Below are 21,335 nucleotides of genomic sequence, written 5' to 3'. Positions count from 1 at the left end.
AGATTCTCTAGGTTTGGCATCACAAATAATTCTGATAACTTGTTTCTGTAGTGTTAATAACGTGCTTAGGTTGGCTTGAGTTGTTGCACCCTATATTTCTACAGCATAGTTTAAATTTGATGAGAATAGTTTGTGATAAGCAGTCTTTAGTACACACATATCTCTACAATATTTGGTAATCATGTTTATGGCAAATACATTCTTTGACAGCTTACAGGGTAAGGAATCTGTATGCATGTCCCATTTGAGGTTGTCCTGTATTGTGATTCCCAAGAATTGTATCTATTTTTCCTTTTTTACAATGTCATTTCTTATGGATAGTTTCGTGTCAAATTCTGTTTGTTTCTTTGTGTCAAATTCCATTATTGCAGTCTTTCAAGCACTTACACTTAGATGGCTTTCATTGAAATGCTTGACTATGGGTTTCCTGTATCTGAAGTCAAGACTGAAGATGCCACTGAAAAAGTAAAATTTGGTTACCAAATAAGTTCTATTGTTTTTAAAGATATATGGTATCTTTTGTGTAGGAAGGTTTACTGATGACTGATAATTTGAATGAAAGTTTAATACTTGGTATGAATTGGATTGTAAAGGCTAAAGTTGTTTTAAATGAAATGAGACGAAATTGTTATTCACTGATCCTGAGAGGGGAATTTCTGGGAGACTGACATTGTGATGATAAATAAGATTAACTACAATCAATTTGGGTGGGAAGGGGAGGGGGGGAGGGTAGAGGAATTTAATGATAGAGGATACTATGAGGAGTATAAAGGATTTTGTAATGGAGAAACAATTTTTACAGTGAGCTTGTAGTAAAAATGATAGGGGAAGCTGAAGTTTTGAGTACATAGGATAAAATGGGTCTAGAAAAATTTTTATGGGAATGTAATGGTATTTTTGGGGGAAGACCAAATGCAGTGAAGGATTATCAATGTAAACTAAAGCTAAAACCTCATGACCCACTTTTCATTAAGCTGTTTGGTGTGCCTGTCTGTAAAATAAAAGTAGTTGAAAAAGGAGTTACAGGAAATGCAAAAGTGGAGGGTAGTGGAAAGTGTGGAAATAAGCTGTAACCAATATAATAACCTGTTGGTTATAGTTTCTAAATGAGATGGTGGAATTAGGTTAGTTCTGAACTCTAGACATCTGAAGAAGTACTTTGAGGAAGAGAGGTTGATCACCCACAAAACATAGATGAGTTACTGAATATTTGAAAATGTAAAATACGTGACTAGTCTTTACTTAACTTCTGGTTTTTATCAAATTGAATTAGAATATGTCTGTAGAAATATTCTGCATTTTTATATGATGTGTTTTTATATGATGTGTTTTCAGTATTGTTTTGTTCTATTTGAGTTGGATGTTTCTGTAACTGAACTGGAATTCATTTTAGGGCAGAAAATTTTAACAAGATTGTCTATTTATGTAGATGACGTTCTATAATCCACTAAGACTTGGGAAGAGCATATGAATGCCTTAAGGGAAATTGGTGAGAAACTGAGAGAGGGAGGTATGCCTTTGAAGTTAGAGAAATGCAAATCTGATGTGTTTTTGGTCACAGAATAACAGAGGAGGAAATTTTGTCTGATAATAGAAAAAATCTAAAACATTGCAAAATTTCCAAAGCCTTTGTCCAAGAGGAAACTATAATCATTCTTGAGCCTTGTAGTTTTCTATAGAATATATGTCAAGATTCCCACTTTAAGTGCACCTTGCTTAAACAATCCATTGAAAAATAATACTGTATGGCAATGGAGTGAGAAGTGTCAAATTGGAATGGATTGAGATTGTAAGATTGCCCTTGATGAAATAAAAGAGCAACTTAGTAAGAGTGAAATTCTACACAGACCACATTTTTCTTTGCCATTCTGTTTAATAACTGATGATAATGATTCAGGCTTGAGCATTTGTTTTTTTTTTTCAGAAAAAATTAGTACATGGTGATGCATAACATGATTCAGTTGAATTTTAAATGAGAAATGTATAGAAACATGAGAAGAATTACATCATCACATGAAAGAAGCTTTTAGCAACAGTTTGGGGGTTCAAAAACTTCAGGAATTATTTACTTGGTCATAAACTTTATTCAGATAATAAAGTCCTGTTATATTCAGGAACGTAAATTGTATTCAAGGGAGCATCAGCAGATGGGCACAGTATTTAAACTAATCTGATTACTCAATAGAGGACATTAAAGGAAGTGAGAATGCTATTGCTGATGCTTCGTCTAGACTACCTGAGAGAGGTGGGGTTTGATGATGAACATGGAAATGGAAATCAAGAGAGAAATTTCAAAATTATTTATATGAAGGGAGTGAAAGATAAGAAATATATTAGAAGAATTTGTAGTCAATTCAGGAGAAACCAAAATCATGATGTTCATTGGAAATGTAAAAATTACTTGGGAAAGAAAGGTTATGAGAAAATACAGCTATATTATTGAGTTTTCAAACGTATATTATTCTATAGACACATCCTAGATAGTGCCAGATTGGAACTTTGTTGGCCTGAGAAGAACAATGAGACACTTAATAAGGAGACACATGAAAGCTTTGGTCACTGCAATTCACTGAAATTCATGCAGAAAATTCAACAAATTGTTTACTTCCATGATATTGCTATAAGAGTCAGGAAATGTCTTACCAGCTATGATAGATATCAGAGTGTCAAAGCTAACAACCAAATATGTTGAGGTTATTTGCAAAGTGTAATTCCTAACAAACAGGTGGACCTAGTTGGTACTGATCTATTAGGCCAATCCCCTAAAGCCAAAGGAGGATACTGTTATGTGTCTGTCATGGTAGATTTATTTTCTAAATTCATTAAACTTTATCCTTTTAAGAAAGATAGTAGTAAAAAAATTACAACCAAAATTACTCAAGACTATTTTCACACTTTTGAGATTCCCACTACTATTCTTTCTGGCAGTGTGAATCAGTTTAAATCAAAAGTTGGAAGGATTTTGCTGATGATTTATAACATAAAATACATACTTATTTCTGTTTATTCTCAATCTTGTAATCCTACAAAGACATATATGAGGGAGATAGGCCGTCTGCTCAGAACTTGCTGTAGCGAAGATCACTCAAAGTGGATAGTTTATACTGGTTGGTTTAAAGATGTACTTAACAGTTAACAACACACCACAACTGGTTTTTTTTCTTCATATGAAATTTTATATGATAAGAAACCTGGCTACCTTATCATTGAATTAGTTGAATTTCAACCATGTAAGAGTATTTCTGCAGTAGAGAGAGAAGACGTAGTTAGGAAGACCATGGAATAAAGCTATATGAAAAGAAAACAGTAAAACATCAGCAGAGTGAAACCTATGCATTTCAAGAGTGGAGACCTTGTGTTAACTAAGAGCTATTCCAAGTCAAAGTTTATAAACAGTGAGATTAAGAAGTTTTCAACATGTACATTGGACCATTTGAAATTTTAAAAAGTCCACATCCAAATGGGTATAGACATATCTATCCAAAATCTAGGAAACAACTTTTTGGGCTTGGGAATGTAACACAGCTGAAATTGTACAGTCAAACAAGCTGAACTGATGACTGATATATACGAGTGTTTTTTACTTGAAATTTCATGACATACTATATTTTGCATTCACTCGGAGAAGGCACACACATGTGAGCATCATGCATGTGGCAAATGCAGGACCACACCTATGTGACATTTTCTTCTACAGGAACACAATTCTGATGTCACATATTTTCTAAGACTATCCTTCATCTGTAACTTCCACACCTATGTACACTGAGGCAACGGCCTTGCCGCAGTGGCTACACCGGTTCCCATCAGATCACCGAAGTTAATTGCTGTTGGGTGTGGCTGGCACTTGGATGGCTGACCATCCAGGTCGCCATGCTCTGTTGCCATTTTTTGGGGTCCACTCAGCCTCATGATGCCAATTGAGGAGCTACTTGACCGAACAGTAGCGGCTGTGGTCAAAGAAAACAATCATAACGACCGGGAGTGCAGTGTACTGACAACACGCCCCTCTTATCTGCATCCTCAGCTGAGGATAATATGGCGGTTGGATGGGCCTGGTGGGCCACTTGTGGTCTGAAGATGGAGTGCTATGTATACTGAGGCAACAAAAGTGATGGGATACCTCCTAATATCATACCAGACCTCCTTTTGCCCAGTGTAGTTCAGAAGCATGATATGTCATGGACTCAACAAGTTGTTGGGAGTCTCCTGTAGAAATATTGAGCTGTGCTGCCTGTACAGACATCCATAATAGTGAAAATGTTGCCAGTGCAGGATTTTGTGCTCAAACTGACCAATTGTTTATGTCCCATAAATGTTTGATGGGATTTATGTGAGGTGATCTGGGTGGCTAGATCATTCACTCAAATTATCCAGAATGTTCTGACATGGTGCATTGTCATCCATGAAAATTGAATTGTTGTCTGGGAACATGAAGTCCATGAATGGCTGAAAATGGTCTCCAAGTAGCTGAGCAGAACCATTTCCAGTCAATGATTCATCCAGTTGGACCAGAAGCCCCAGTCCATTCCATGTAAAGACAGCCCACATCGTTATGGAGCCACCACCAGCTTGAACAGTGCCTTATTGACAACTTGGGCCCATGGCTTCATGGGCTCTGCACCACATTTGAAGTACCATCGGCTCTTACCAACTGAAATTTGGACTCATTTGACTGGTTCACAGTTTTGCAGTCATGCAGGGTCTACCCAAGTTGGTCACTAGCCCAGGAGAAGTGCTGCAGTTGATCTCATGCAGTTAGCAAAGGCACTTGTGTTGGTCATCTGCTGCCATAGTCCATTAATGCCAGATTTCACCACACTGTCCTAATGGATACTTCCATTGCATACCTCACCGTGATTTTTGTAGTTACTTCATGTAGCGTTGCTTGTTTGTTAGCAATGACAACTCGAAGCAAACATGGCTGCTCTTGGTCATTAAGTGAAGGTTGTTGGTCACACCGTTGTCCATGGTGAGAGGTAATGCCTGAGATTTGGTATTCTCAGTGCTCTCTTGACACTGTTGATCACAGAATATTGAATTTCCTAACCATTTACAAAATGGAATGTCCCATGTGTCTAACTCCAATGACCATTTTGCATTCAAAGTCTGTTAATTCCCACTCTGTGACCACAATCACATCAGAAACCTTTTCACATGAATCATCTGAGTATAAATGACAGCTCTGTCAATGCACTGCCCTTTTATACCTTATGTACTACTGCCATCTGTACATGTGCATATCACTGTCCCATAACTTTTGTCACCTCAGTGTATGTACACATTGATGTTTGGATATACGTATACTTGGTAGAAAATGGAACTTTGATTATGAAGATTTACTTGGTTTTTCCTACACACGTATACTGCTCTTCTAATATTTGTACCAGGAATAAATCTGCCCTTCAGACCTTAATGTTAAACAGTATTGGATCAGTATTGGATCAAGCCCAGAAAAAAAGCTGTCAGACTGATATGTAATGTACCACCTAGAACTCATTGTAGAGAATTATTTATTACACTTAGTATTATGACCTTGCCATGTACATACATATTTCAATGTCTCTTGTACATTAAAAAGAACTTGTGTAGTTTTGATCTGAATTCTGATGTACATAGTTATAACACACGACACTGTAATGATGTAAGGAAAGACTACTGCTTATATACCATAACTCTAAACAGCTTCAAACACACATCTGTAAAGCTATTTAATAAACTACCAGAGTCAGTTAAGAGTCTGGAGCTGAAAAAATTTAAGATATTTGTAGGAACTTTATTAATTCAAAATTGTTTTTATACAATGGAAGATTTCTGTGAGCATAATTTCTAACATAGATTAATTATTTGTGTATTTATTGTCATTGTTGTTTGTACACTTATTGACGTTGCTTATACAAGCTTTACATCCCTGTAAATGTTTTGTTTTTGGCCAATAAAAGTCAATCAATCAATCATGAATAGTCTCATTGTATTTGTCTTGATAAGCCATGTATTTTCAAATCTTTTGAATAACATACTAAGATAATTAATTATTTACATTGAGATTACTTTAAGTTTAATACATACTGGGTGGATTCTGCATGCATACCTTGAGCACACAAATACTTATGAGTGGAAGATTAATTTAGCTATGTTGAGCATAGTGATACGCTGTGAATATTATTCATTACACTACACTATGGTGCTTTGTTCATGTGAAGGAAGAGATGCTGCTATGTTTGTTGTTCAGATCAGTATTGCATTCAGTTTTGTATTGTCATGTAAGATGCTCAATGAATAGATACACATACAGATGAAGAATGATGATGAGCACTGAAAGTACTTTACATTTTATTTCTGAGATTATGAGTTATGGTTTATGCTATTAACACACAGGAGAGACATTGGCAATAGATTTGTGAACTATGCTGCTGTACTTTGGGATATGTACCATTATATGGAAGACAAGTTAGGATTTAACAGTTGCAGGAATCACTTAGCAAGGCAAAACTGTACCTGATTTCCTAATGATAGTGATGCAAAATTGTTGATGTCAACACCTGGCCTGGTCTAAACTGTACCAGAATATGTACTGCTTTACATTTCATTTCTCCACATAGGGAGTGTAGGTGTTGTACTACTGCCTATCCATACAATGTGCTGTGATTTATACACAATTAGAGTGAAGGTTATCCTTCTGTTTTACGAGCTGCAATATATGTGATAAACATAGATCACACATTGTAGTTATGGGATGTTCATTGGTCATTTCTCCATAAGAGAATGGGAGACATAAACTGATATAGACATTTTGGCATTATTCTTATGATTACATATTCTAAACTTACTAGTAAGCTTGACGAATTGATGCACTTATTACCAGTAGTATGTGCATACATATTCGCTTTTATGAATCATGTTGTTGCTTATGTATAATATTGAGGAAAAGAGGTATTGATTATGATGTGGCAAGAAATTTTTACATTCGGATGATGATGATGATGATGATGATGTTTGGTTTGTGGGGCGCTAAACTGCGCAGTCATCAGTGACTGTACAAAGTCCCAATTTCTACACAGTCAAATTTTTTCCACAGTCCAATCGAGCCACTGTCACGAATGATGATGGTGATTATGTGGACAACACAAACACCCTGCCCTCAGGAAGAGAAAATCTCCAACTCAGCTGGGAATCGAACCCAGGACCCTGTGTTCCAGACACAGCAGTGCTAGCCACTAGACTACAAGCTACAGACTTTACATTTGGAGGAAGACACTACGATACACAACCAGATATATAACGTGGTATTATTGACACATTCACTGATACAAAGTAGATCTCTCATTTCATTGCACTTCTCTGTACTCAACTTTGCACTTCATCAATGCAGAAACTCTGAGATAGGAAAAGTAGATCCTGTTTATTCCTCACCCATGTTTGTATGACGACCAACCTACAACCTACTATTGATATAAAGTCATCCAAGAAATAGCAGTGTCACCTGGCGAGGAATGACTGCTACTCAAACATATGCATGGTGCATGTAGTATCAGTGAGCATGTTGTCCATGTGTAGAAGAGGGAAGGTGCATGATATATCTGAGTCTGACCGAGTGCAGATTTTGATGGCACAGAGACTTGGCATGGACATTTCAGAAACTGTATAACTTGTCAGGTATTCAGGGAATGTTGTGTGGAATGTCTTCAATGTGTGGTGAAACTACATCCAGATGCCTTGGGGTTGGGCACCCATCCCTCATTACAGATGTCGGATGTCATAGGCTGGGTAGACCAGTAAAAATCGACAAATAGGGATCTGTGGCAGAACTAACATCAGACTTTAATGGACTTTAATGCTGGGTGGAGTATAAGTGTGTTTGAATGCACAGTGCACCAAACACATTTGATGATGGGCCTCTGCAGCTGATAACCCCTGCATGTGCCAATGTTAACACCACAACATTGGCAACTACAACTGAAATGGGCAAGTGACCATCGGCACTTTACTTTACACAGTTGCAGAGCACTGCATGGTCTGATGAGTCCTGATATCTTCTTCATTATGTCAATGGGAGGTCTCAAATCTGCCCTCTTCCAGGGGAACAGCTGCTTCACACCTGTACTGAGTGACAGACAAACTGATAGCAGCTCCACTATGCTCTGGTGAACATTCAGTTGGGCATCCATTGGTCCAATGGAGCTTGTGCAAGGTACCATGATGTCCAAGGAGTATCACACTGGTTGCAGACCATGTACCTCCCTTCATGACAATCATGTTTCCCGATGGCAGTGGCATTTTTCAGCAACATAATGCACCATGTTAAAGGCCAGCAGTGTGGTGGAGTGATGCGAGGAACACAATAGCAATTTCCAGATGATGTGCTGCCCCCCCCCCCCCCCCTCAACTTGTCAGATCTGAATGTGGCATTATAGCTCATCGACCCCCAACTGGAATTAGGTGACGTGTCTGTGCAGATGTGGTGCCAACTCCCTCCAGCAACCTACCAAGACCTCATTGCTTCCATGCCACAATGAGTTGCAGCCGTTATCCACGTGAAAGGACATACCAGCTATTAGGTAGGTGGCCATATATGTATTGAATTAGTAGTCAATGTTTGTATTGGAATTTGCATCAGCACAACTGTTATGAACACTACTGATTTATATACTTTACTATGAAAAAATGATGTTAATATCATGTTTAATTAATTTCACAAAACATTTCTTCACTATTTCAATATTGCATTTTCGTTATAGTCGAGGAAAATTTGACAAAATGGGCAAATTCATGTGTAACAAAAGGGATAAAAATCTCTAGCCAAAAAAAGTACTACCTGAAGAACCATCTGAAACAGCGTTGGGGTGGATGATTGTCAAGAACATACTGTATGTCTCACTGTTCTACCTATAAAAGAGTCATTCAGCAAGCAAAAAATTATGCAGTTATAAATTAATAACAGAATCAAAAAATAAAATGAAAGGCATTTGGAAACTTGCGAAAAATGAAACCAACAACAAGCAACATTCTATATACAAAAATTTGAAACTGAATCTAAGTGATGAGTTGACATCATAACTAGAAAAAATCGTAAATGCTTTTAATGGCTATTTCAGTACCATAGCTGAAACCTGATAAAGGATAACTGCCATAGAGCCAGTGCTCAACACCCAACACATGAAAGTGTCAATGTTTCTCCAAAAAGCCTCAAACACTGAAGAGCTCGCAGTTTCAAAAAGACTAAGGAATAAATACTTCAATGGCAGTGACATCGTACCAGATTTTATTGTAAAGAATTGTGGGGAATACATTGTAGAATCATTAACTGTTATAATTAATGAATCATTTAGTAATGTACTTTTCCCTCACATCCTAAAGGTCACTAAAGCTACCACACTTTACAAAAAGGGATGAGAAAATGATTTAGCTAATTACAGCCCAATAGCACAACTCAGCACATTTTCAAAAATATTTGAGACATTGTTTTACACCAGATTAGACAGTTTTTTTAACAGATTCTCTGTAGTATCAGAGCACCAGTATAGATTTAGAAAAGCTAAAACAACGACACAGCACCGTATGAATATCTCAACACAACCTTAAAATCTTTAGATAAAAGAAATTACTACTGGTATTTTTTTAGATGTGTCTATAGCTTTTGATGTTACTGATCACACCATACTCTTTAGAACTTTAGCTAACAAAGGTGTGAGAGGAACTACAAACCAATGGTTAGAATCATATCTAAGAAACGGAGTGCAAAAAGTTGAAATGAAATTTGAAAAAAAAAAAATACTAATTTCCTCTGTGTACTGTGCACTTCTCTGCGAAAGTGCTGGTTAGATATGGTGTTCCACAAGGCTCAATCCTGGGACCCATACTGTTTCTGTTATATATTGACCACATTATCACAAAGCTTACTTCAGGGCATGCTACACTTCTTGCAGATGACACAAGTATTCTGGTAACAGGTGCAGACAAAGCTGACCAAGATCAAAACATTAAACCCCTTATGTCATTACTGAACGAATGGTTCAGTGAGCACAATCTCATTATAATTATGCCAAAAACAATCTTTAGCCACAGTGTAAATGAATTAGGTCTTGTGTGATACTGTCATGCCATTAGTAAAAAGGTAACTGTTGACACACACACAAGACAGCTACACTCCACATCAAAATGACCACTAGATACTAGATGTGCAGTCAGCTATTGGGAGAACGGCAATCAGACAAAGCGCCTTCATTCAATTGCCGCTGGCATTTGGGAACACACACGGTTTGGTGCAATGTTGCACATGTTCCTCAAAATGCCAGTAGTACCAGCACATGACCTACTGTACATCAGGTGATGGTGCAGGCGAGTGGGACAAAGCCCTGCTGCGGGAGTGTCTCGTGTATCTTGGCCAGCTGCGATCTCCATGGATGCTGCAACATGCAACCAGCCGGCTAATCTGTTGCATCAGTTGATCAACCTTTGCCGTTAATGCATTGCACTCAGCTTGCGCTACTGTGGTGGCTGTACTCATGCACTGTGTGGCTGATAGCATAATAGGCACTGGTGAGACGGCATCCAGCACCTTGTTGGTCAATTCTGCCATGACGACTAACAACATCTCTGACTGTGTCACAGTAATCACCTTGATAGATGGAGATAAGCGACTGCTCAAGATGGTACACAGCAGATGACTGGGTATGATAACAGTGTCAATTTTACTTCTAAGATGTCGCAGATAGTATGATGGTCTTCAGTCTCCAATATCTTCTTGATTACTACCTGATGGATGTGCTCTTCTTGTGATGCAGTACACAGCAGATCAGTTCCATCTTCAACTGTTCATATACATTCCCTTCAGGTGGTGCGACGATGATATCTTGCACATCTGCTCAATATTGCTGCTCCAATTGGCTCACCACCAACGCAAATTTAGTTGCATCTTTGGTAATGCCTGAATAAAAATAATTTGCCTCTACTTGGGCAAACCATAGTACTGGATTTTGTGGCCAGAATGGTGACACTTGCCCAGCTGATTACTGACACTGACGATGAGTACACCATGCTATTTTAGGACTTTCCAGCATTAAAAAATCTACTGGGTATACCAGAGGATGTCAGGCACAACACTGTGCACTATATTAAGACAACTGAGGGGTGCTGAACTCCTGCCGATCACAACGACTGGCAGAGGAGTCCCTGATACCTCTGCTCCGTGACTTCAACAACAGATTGAGCGCCACTTGCGTGTATAGTGTACTAGATTGTGCCAAGGCCTACACACAGGTCTGGTGGCTGATGAAGATATACTGAAGAGAGCTATTATTAGGCCATTTGGCTTATTTGAAAGTAAATTTGCGAATCTGAGTCTCCAAAATGCAGCGCAAATGTGGCAAAAGCTTGTCGATTCAATGTTGGGAGGCTGGTCGTTCTGTTTCGCTTACCTCAATGACATTTTGCTCTTCTCAGCCTCACCAGAAGAACATCACCTGCATCTCATCGAGATTTTTCATTGACTAAGTGAGTACAGAATTGTGCTGAATGTGGTGAAGTGTATCTTCGGACAGTCACAAGTTGATTTCCTAGGCCACCACATTACTCCTTCAGGCTCGCTACCCTTGCTGGACAAAATAGAGGCTATCTACCAGCTGCCCCACTGGACACACATAAGGAGTTAAAATGCTACCTAGGCATGCCGAACTTCTATTGGCGGCATCTGCCGCATGCAGCTGAAGTTAGAGAGAGCCACTGACAGCCATGCTGGTGGACCTGAAGGCTAAAGGCAATACCTGGATGGACGACATGATCGCAGCTTTTGGGAAAACAAAATAAGTGATAGTGGATGTACATCCTGAGCCGAATGCACTGTTGGCTGTGGTTGTAGATGCAAGCCAGACATCGATAGGCGTCGTGTTTCAACCACACATTCATGAGGCCTGGCACCTGCTAGCTTTCTTCTCAAAAAAGCTCACAACCTCACAAAAAAAAAAAAAAAAAAAAAAAAAATGGAGTGCATACGACCACAAACTGCTGGCAATGTATGAGGCTGTCCAAATACTTTCAACCACATGTCGAGGCACACACCTTCACAATATTTACAGACAACAAGCCACTGACATTCACCTTCTGGCAAAATAATCTGAACTGCTTGCCGAGGCAACACAATCAACTGCTATACGTTGCCCAGTTCACCACAGATATTCAACACATTTCTGGGATCGAACAACATCATGGTGCACAGTCTCTCTTGCATCAGCATTGTCTCTACACTGGACTGCATGGCACCCACAGAAGCATAGAGGTCAGACCAAGAGCTGCAATACCTTTTACATGATGCACAGGCTCCATTACAACTACAGCCTGTATACATTCCTGGCGCTGGTGTGCAACTGTATTGTGATGTGTCCACAGCCAAACCACATCCATACCTGCCTATGAACTTCTGATGTCAAGCGTTGAATCCCTACACAGTCTGAGCAACCCAGGTACGTGATATATGCTCTGTCTGGTTCTAGATTGCTCTGTGTGGTCAGGAGCAAAGAAGGATTGTGGAGAGTGGATGAAGTGTTGTCTCCAGTGCCAATGAAGTAAAGTCAGCAGACACCTACATGCACCAGTAGGTAATTTCCCTGACGTCACAGTGTGGTTCACACATGTTCACATTGACATCATCGGACCAGGGCTGCCTTCAGACTGTGAATGCTACCTGCTCACCATCATAGACAGATTCACTCATTGGCTAGAAGCAGTACCAATTTGTCACATTGGATATCGCGGTTTGGCTGCCCACTCCATGTTACAACTGAGAGAGGCAGACAATTCAAGTCAGAATTGTTCACAAAATGGTCAGTACTGCACAGCGTCAACCATCTCTGGACAACCAGCTACTATCTGGCAAGCAATGGAATGGTGGAACAATAGCAAAGCACCCTAAAAGCAGCCCTGATGTGCCATGCGACTGAGGGTTTACCAATTGTCCTACTCAGACTCCAAAAACAAATACAGACCCAACCTGGGCGATTCTTCAGCAGATCTAGTGTATGGGGAAGCGCTGAGACTACCCTGTGATTTCATAGAAGCAGCTCCAAGACGAGAGAGGATCCTTCTATGCTTGTTAGGTGTCTCAGAGAGTACATCCAGAAGATATGCACCCCACAGCCATTCAGGCATGGCACTGGCCCACTGTTCAGGCATAAGGACGTCAGCTCGTGCTCCCATGTGATCCTACATAGTGACAGCATAAAACTGGCGGCTCTCCAGCAACTCTACATCGGTCCACATCAGGTTGTCAGCAGAGGAGACCACACACTGCACAGTCTCCTGAATGGGAAACGCACCACTGTGACTTTTGACAGAGTCAAACCGACCTATGTTTTCCATGAGCTAGCCCCAGCAAATAGACGACTGCTGCCTCAGCCACTGCCTGTTCCAGCGCCAACCCAAGCATCAGAATAACAGAAATGATGCAGTCACCCGCACTAACTATGCCAGCGTCTCCCACCTACATATTGTGTGTGTGTGTGTGTGACAGATACCGTGCCAGTCTTTGGTCTCCAATTTCTGCTTGAGTTAATACCTGATGGATGTACTCTTCTTGTAATGCAGATAGGTGGTGGATCAATTCTGTCTTCAACTATCCGTATGCGATCCCTTCAGGCGCTGCGACCCCTCACACAAATTAGACAGCTACACTGTGTGTCAAAATGCCCATCAGCTGATAGGAGAATGGGAATCAGATGAATTGCCTATGTTCAATTGCCACTGGAATTTGGGAACATGCACAGTATTGTTGAGTGGTACTTAAGATAAGTAAATAAATTAGAGAAATTAGAAACTAAATGAAAAACTTGGTTTAGTTTAGAGAGTTACATACTGGTAAACAGCGGGCAGAACAGCAGAGCAGAAGAGACAATGACCGTGAAGTCAGCAAGTTCCACATAAGTGGACGCTGTCGATTCAGCCATCAGGGCATCGCCTGACCGGCTCACGTGTTTCTCAGTTGTCACATGTGAGCAAAGGCCCTCGCCTACATTCCAAGAGCCAATGACCGACGTTAAGAAGATTCTTCGAGAAGCTTTTCAACGTGACAGAAGAGGCAATGACCGGCTCACGTGTTTCTCAGTCATCACATATGATCAAAGGCCCTCGCCTACATTCCAAGAGCCAAAGACCGATGTTAAGAAGATTCTTCGAGAAGCTTTTCAACATGACAGAAGAGGCAATGACCATGAAGTTGTTCACCTCCAGTAAACTGAAGTGAATAAATAAGCGAGATGCAGTGGGCCCCACAGACGAAGGAAGAAGAGAAGAGTAGCAGTTGTTTTCAGTCAGTTTCGGTGCTGAAGACCGTCATGCAAGAAGAGACTACATCATACACAGACGCACCAAGTCAGCTGCTGTAATAGAATAGCAAGCAGCAGCCTCGGCGCCAGAAGACAGAAGTTAAAAGGTATTTGAAGTCTGATTTTTATGTACCCGGGTGACTCATGAGGACGGGAAGGAGACGGCCTCACATCAGCAGTCACCTGTGAGCTGGGATGAAGATCTGACAGCCAAAGACTGGCAAGCGGGAGTCTGTTGTTTGAGTCCGGGCCACTGGCCTTCCCCCGCAGCACCGCTTCACTGGCCGATGCACAACACACGCGGCCGCTTAGAGAAGAGAAACACTGGGACGCCACATCCAAGGTATCACCATCCGATGCACGACTCCCTCACAATAATTAAAAGGGCCACCACGTGCTGCACGTCTCCAGTCAGCTGGGCGAGACGGCGACACGAGATACACACTGCCACGCGTAATCAGACGCCGCCGCTGCCGCAGCAGAAGGCTTCGCAAATGACACAGCTGCCGTTCTCCGAGCCAGAACATCGAGTAAGGAAACTGTTGTACGAAACTTGCAATAAAAGTGATTTTATGTAAAAATGCTTTTTGGTTCTACCTCATATCCAAGCCAAGGAAGAACCCACCCTGCCCACATGTTGTTAAGACAGAAAAATTAATTTATTTAGGATTTTCACCCTCACATAATGCTTTAGAATTCAATGCCCATTGCAGTAATGCTCATCCTGATAACTGACTAGCATCAAAAGAGAAAACTCAGTTACATTTAGTGACAGAAGTGTTACATTTAGTATCAGAACTGTTACATTTGGTGTCAGAGAAAATACCCTTGGCTCAATATGAGGTGTGAATGACAGTCACTAAAGGTCCACAGTTAGTATTGTTTAATGTGTGAAAGGATAGAGATTTGCATATCAGTCATAATATTTTCTTTATTTAGAAGTGTATTCTCTCTCATAATTTTTAGAGTTTGTTGAAAATATTTAAACATCTTTTTAATTCAGTGTAGTAAGATTGTGTAACTAATAGTTTGTAAAATGATCACACGAAATCGTACAAAGTCAGAGTCAGCACCACAAGCGGTTTCTACTGAGGAAGCTATTCAGAGCTTAGTTAATCAGATAGCACAGCTTAAAAATGATAATAATATATTATTTAAACAGTTGAGTGAGGTCACGCAAACCAGTTCAATCCCTCCCACCCTAGATTCCTCAGCAGCAGCCTTGGTAACTCCTTTTTCAGGTAAACCTGGCGAGGACATGATTTAGTAGCAGCTGCAAAGTTAGGATCATGGTCAGATGAACAGCTCTTACAAATGACAAAGTTAAGATTGATAGGAGAGGCTAAAGCACACATATTATACCATGAAGAATTACGGAATGCTCCAACATTTGAGGAATTGAAGAAAGGATTACTTAAACGTTTTCAAAAACAGAACAGTTGTAGATTTTATACGGAAAAATTATACACTATCACTCAGAGGCAAAATGAGTCATTAGAAAGCTTTGTAGATAGGATTAGAAAAATTAATATTAACACCTATCAGTTGACAACTAGTGATGAAGCAAATAAAGTTATTTTACAAGAGGCAGAAGATAGAGCTCTGGATACATTTTTACGTGGGTTACCTCCTGAAATGTCCCATCGTGTCAGGGCAGAGTTTCCCAAAAATTTAGCGGAAGCTGTATCTGTGGTGACAGCTTTCGAAGAAATAGACATTGCCACCAGATACAAGGAGAAGCGAAATGTATTTTCAGCAGGAGTACGATGTTTCAGGTGCGATCGACAGGGACATATAGCAAAAAACTGCAGACAACCTCAATGCACTAATTGTCAAAAAATAGGTCTCACATTCAAGGAATGCAGGTCTAAGAAAGTTTTTGGAAATAGAAATCAGTTAAACTCCAACGGGAATGTCGGAGCCGCCGCCAGGCATTCCCAATAAAATTTCATGCCATTAAGGCGAATGTGAAGGCGGAATGCTGGTTATCTGCTACCATACAGGATAAAGAGGCAAGGATACTGGTGGATACAGGCGCAAATGTATCAATAGTGAGTAATGAACGCATTGGAGAAAAGAAGTATGACCCTCCAAGGTACAGATTGAGTGGGGTAGGAGGAGGTACAGTGAAGTCATTAGGATGTACATCATTGATTTTCTATATTCACGGTGTACAATTTCAAGAAGATGTAGAAGTGGTAACAAAGGTAACTGACAGGTACGACACGATCCTAGGGTTGGATTTCCTGAATAAACAACACACTAAAATCGACCTCAGACAGCAAACTGTAGAACTTAGCGGAATAGTGTTTCAGCTAGGTGACACCGCTGCAAAGCGCTCGCTGCTGCAAGATTTCCCCAACCAGAAGGGGAAATCAACTACACTGCATGCAATGTCCTTGAAGGTTGATTCGCGGGATAAGATACCATTTGGCTCAGGAAAACTTTTCTGGATGACCGTTGACCCCGATGTACCTACAGATACAATATGTCTAATAGAGCCATTAGAGGAAAATGAGGAATTAGATGGATCACATTGTTTTGTACGTAGAAGTGTTGTACGGGTTCAAGACGTTGAGGGAGAAAGAAAAGTACCGGTACATATTGACAATTTCGGAGTGGAGGACAAAGAGTTGCATATGGGAATATTAGTAGCTACAGTCGGTACTTTTGAAGAAGAAGATTTCATTTGGTTGGATATTGATGATGGTCAGAAACCAGATGCCTATAAAACCGCATTACGCCAGAAGATTGAGCATTTAAAAGGAAATGACAGAGACACGATAGAAGCAGTTTTAGTTGAGTTCCAAGATTTATTTAATGCAGGAGGTCCACTGCCAGCAACAGATATCACACAGCATAGGATCCCAACAGGAAATAGCCCCCCAGTTTATAGGAAGCCTTATAGAGTTCCGCATCACTTACAGCCAGTACTGGATGAATTTTTAGAACAGCATCTAAAAGATGGAATTATAGAATATTCTGATTAGCCTTATAATTCAAATATTGTAATTATTCCAAAGAAGTCTCCCGAAGGTACGAAACGATATAGATTTTGTTGTGACTACAGACACCTTAACAAACAAACTATCTCAGATGTTTATCCTCTTCCAAACATTACAGATATCATTGACAGTTTGGGTAACAGTAAATACTTTTCAACAATCGATTTACATAGCGGATATCATCAATTGGAAGTTGCACCTGAAGATAGGTATAAAACCGCATTTTCTACCCCTTGAGGCCACTGGCAATTTAAAAGAATGCCTTTCGGTTTGAAAAATGCACCAGCAACTTTTCAAAGACTACTCGATGGAGCATTGCGAGGACTCAAAACTCAGCAATGTTGTGTATATCTAGACGATATTATCGTATTCTCCAAAGACATTAATGAACATGCTGTGCGTCTGCGTAATGTTTTTCAGAGACTTAGAAAAGCTAAATTAACATTAAATGTGGAAAAATATCGTTTTGAATTGACAGAGGTTACATACCTAGGGCATGTCATTAGTGAAAAAGGAATTAAAACAGATCCTCGATTAATTTCGGCAGTTAAGGACTTCCCAACACCACAAAGCATTAAGGAAGTACAAAGTTTCATTGGTCTCACACTGTATTACCAAAAATATGTTCAAAATTTTGCTGAAATTGCCCGACCCTTGACCCAATTATTGAAAAAGGGTGCAAAATTTCATTGGTCTGAATATTGTGAATCAGCATTTCAAACCCTTAAAGATAAGTTAACACACAGTCCAGTATTAGCCTACCCAGATTATAATAAAGAATTTATTTTATCCTGTGACGCAAGTGGTCATTCAGTAGGAGTTGTTTTGGGTCAGAATATTAATGGCGCGGAACACCCCATAGCCTACGCTTCGAGACAACTAACAACGGCAGAAAGAAATTATTCCACAACGGAGAAAGAATTGTTAAGTGTTATTTATGGTATCAAATACTTTAAATGCTACTTGTATGGTAGGAAATTCAAGGTTATTACAGACCACGAAGGTTTGAAATGGTTGCTTGGATTAAAGGATCCATCTAGTCATCTCGCCCGTTGGGCCCTATGTCTTTCCGAAATGGATTTCGAAGTTATCCATAAACCAGGCAAAAAACACACGAATGCAGATTGCCTAAGTTGGAAAATAGCACTTTTGGAAGCAACAGGCTGAGATACTGAGGACTGGAGAAAGGTACAAGATGAGGATACAGAATGCAAAAAATACACAACTCAAAACCAATTTTGCTTTGAAGATGGTGTATTATGCTGTAAAACAAAACTTGGACCGCGAATTGTTGTTCCCCAACACCTTAGACAAGAAATAATGGCAGAGGCCCATGATCATATCCTTGCAGGACACGGTGGACAACAGACAACTGAAAGACGTGTAGCAGAGCGATTTTGGTGGCTAACCAGAAAGCAGGATGTTGCACAGTACGTTCGTAATTGCATTGCGTGCGCACAATGAGCTGAACTTTCTCATTCAAAAATACCCTTACAGAGGCTCCCCGAGGCTTCATGTCCATTTCAAATCTGCGGAGTGGATCTCTACGGGCCATTGCATAAAACACCTGCTGGTAATAAGTATGTTCTTACAATTATAGATCACTTTTCATGCTATCTAGCTATGGTGAGTCTCCCAGATCAGCAAGCAAATACAGTTGCCCAAGCTTTAGTTAACAACTGGATACTTAAATTTGGCATAACTAAAAATACGTAAATTACACACAACTCCGTTACACCCTCAGTGCAGCGGGCGCACAGAAAGAGTTCATCGGGCAATTGGCAAGATGCTTAGTTATTATATTAACGAACAACATTCTAATTGGGATATGTATTTACCAATGATTGTGTCAGTATACCATGCGAAAACGCATAAAGCTACTGGCATGTCACCTTATGAAGTAGTCTATGGGAGTAAAATGCCGTCCCCCTTTGATGTAATCAGGCAGAAAAACGGAAAAGTCGGAGAAACGGTAAAAGATTTCAGTCGAATGATGAAGGATGTATGGAAAAAGGTTCAAAAATCTAATACAAAGGCTTTGGAATGACAGGAAAGATTAGGTAACGCCCAAGCTAAATATCCAAATTACAAAATCGGTCAGTGGGTGGTGCTGTCAACCCCATACATTGCGAAAGGAAAAACGAAGAAATTTGTAACAAACTACAGAGGTCCTTATCAAATTATTGATATCACGTCACCAGTCAACGTTAAACTGCAACTGCCCACCCGAACTACTATTGTCCATGCAAGTTGTTTAAAACCTTTTAAGGCGCTCCAGATGTAATTCCTTCAACAATAGTGTCTGCTTTTCCGAAGGGTGGAGGAAGTACCCAAAAAGGAAAAAGAGTGGCCACACCAGCACAACATACAGACATGGCACCATACAATCTTCGACCAAGGGTGCGAATGTAATAGTTGAATCATAGTAGACTGTGGATAGTATACAAATGTAAATAATTAATACATAATAATGGTTTGTTTTTTTTTAAAAATAGTTGAACGTAGAAACATGTAGATCTTGTAGTTAACAATGTATTCCTTCTTTTCTTTGTTTTTGTTTTTACTAGGTTGGTAGGTTCATAACCATGTTGTTTGCTTTTTCAGAAAACGCCATGCAAGCATTTCCTACACAAAACCTCTCCTACCTCAATGACTCCCTTGACAGTTCCCTTCTGAAGTCATTAGATATGTTCATAAACTCAGAGCAAGGCAAAACTGATGCCAATGTTATGATGCAACATGTCTTAAAATTAAAAAGTGAACACAAAACTAAAATTATAATACTATGAACAGGTATATCTGGAACCTTTGTGTTGGTGTTTCTGCTTTGTACAGTTTTCTTTTATTTAAGACGAAAAAATAAGCCAAATCATAATATGACACTTCATCAAATCCCTGTTAACTGGGTACCACACTCTTAACTGGTGTACTTCAGTGGTTACTTGTGAGCATTAGCAAAATTAATTTTGTTTATTGTACTTCAGTCTTTATTGACCAGTCTCATGTTAAAATAAACAATACTGTAGAATAGATATTCTTGGATTAATATAGGGTAAACAGGTGTTGCTATGTAATTTTCTAAGTGAAAAATCTATTCTTGGTTATTCATTGTCATCAGGATTTGTTACACTTATTATAACCATTTATGTGTGAACTATGTGATTCATGAGTGTACAGTGCTTTAGTAAAGTGATAAAGTATTTTCAACATACTTAATGTGAAGTGTGTGTCATCGTCTAAGTCGAGAGTTTTCATTGCTTGTGTTAGTGGTTTTGCCGTGTAAAGAGTGGAGGAATGTTGAGTGGTAAATTTGTGGCCGAATTTCTCCGAATGGTGGAGGAATGTTGAGTGGTACTTAAGATAAGTAAATAAATTAGAGAAATTAGAAACCAAATGAAAAACTTAGTTTAGTTTAGAGAGTTACATACTGGCAAACAGAGGGCAGAACAGCAGAGCAGAAGAGACAACGACCGTGAAGTGAGCAAGTTCCACATAAGGGGACGCTGTCGATTCAGCTGTCAGGGCATCACCTGACCGGCTCACGTGTTTATCAGTTGTCACATGTGAGCAAAGGAAGAACCCACCCTGCCCACATGTTGTTAAGAGAGAAAAAATAATTTATTTAGGATTTTAACCCTGACATAATGCTTTAGAATTAAATGCCCATTGCAGTAATGCTCATCCTGACAACTGACTAGCATCAAAAGAGAAAACTCAGTTACATTTAGTGACAGAAGTGTTACATTTAGTATCAGAACTGTTACAGTATTGACGCAGCATTGTTGTGCACATCCCCCAAAATGCTGGTGGTATCAGCACACATCCTCCTGTGTGTCAAGTGACAGCGCAGGTGAGTGGGATGGCCAATTTAGCTGCAGTGTAAATGAATTAGGTCCTAAGACCTCTTCCATGCCATTGGTAAAAATGTACTTGTAGACACACACACACACACACACACACACACACACACACACACATACACACACACACACACACACAATGATGGCAGTTGCAG

The sequence above is a fragment of the Schistocerca serialis genome, chromosome 3 (assembly GCF_023864345.2).
Source record: "Schistocerca serialis cubense isolate TAMUIC-IGC-003099 chromosome 3, iqSchSeri2.2, whole genome shotgun sequence".
Classification (NCBI taxonomy): domain Eukaryota; kingdom Metazoa; phylum Arthropoda; class Insecta; order Orthoptera; family Acrididae; genus Schistocerca; species Schistocerca serialis.
The sequence above is the reverse complement of the archived record's forward strand: the minus strand, read 5'-3'. Positions refer to the sequence as shown.